Source organism: Nomia melanderi, unplaced genomic scaffold, assembly GCF_051020985.1.
Source record: "Nomia melanderi isolate GNS246 unplaced genomic scaffold, iyNomMela1 scaffold0014, whole genome shotgun sequence".
Classification (NCBI taxonomy): domain Eukaryota; kingdom Metazoa; phylum Arthropoda; class Insecta; order Hymenoptera; family Halictidae; genus Nomia; species Nomia melanderi.
The window spans coordinates 2,143,021-2,143,975 of record NW_027475130.1 but is presented as its reverse complement, the minus strand read 5'-3'; positions in this window follow the sequence as shown (position 1 = coordinate 2,143,975).

Sequence of the window (955 nt, the reverse complement as noted above, 5' to 3'; positions counted from 1 at the left end):
GACAATTCACTTTGGTTTATTGCGCTATCTCTAATAGCACCCGAGATATCACCAGAGATATATTGAATTTTTCCCCGACCCTGAGTGTCCGGCCCCATGTGTCGGCGGTTTTCTCGGCCCCTGTTGGTCGGAGGTCGATCCCGCTGCAAAGATTCATGCGCCAGGGCCTCCTACAGACAATGCACTTTGGTTTATTGCGCTATCTCTAATAGCACCCGAGATATCACCAGAGATATATTGAATTTTTCCCCGACCCTGAGTGTCCGGCCCCATGTGTCGGTGGTTTTCTCGGCCCCTGGTGGTCCGAGGTCGATCCCGCTGCACTGATTCATGCGCCTGGGCCTCCTACAGACAATGCACTTTGATTAATTGCGCTATCTGTAATAGCACCCGAGATATCACCAGTTATATATTGGATTTTTCCCTGACCCTGACAGTCCGGCCCCATGAGACGGTGATTTTCTCGGCCCCCGGTGGTCCGAGGTCGATCCCGCTACACAGATCCATGCGCCAGGGCCTCCTACAGACAATGCACTTTGATTTATTGCGCTATCTGTAATAGCACCCGAGATATCACCAGATATATATTGGATTTTCCCCTGACGCTGAGTGTCGGGCCCCATGAGACGGTGGTTTTCTCGACCCCTTGTGGTCCGAGGTCGTTCCCGCTGCACAGATTCATGCGCCATGGCCTCCTACAGACAATGCACTTTGATTTATTGCGCTATCTGTAATAGCACCCGAGATATCACCAGATTTATATTGGATTCTTCCCTGACCCTGGGTGTCTGGCCCCATGAGACGGTAGTTTTCTCGGCCCCTGGTGGTCCGGGGTCGTTCCCGCTGCACAGATACATGCGCCAGGGCCTCCTACAGACAATGCACGTTGATTTATTGCGCTGTCTGTAATAGCACCCGAGATATCACCAGATATATGTTGGATTTTTCCCTGACC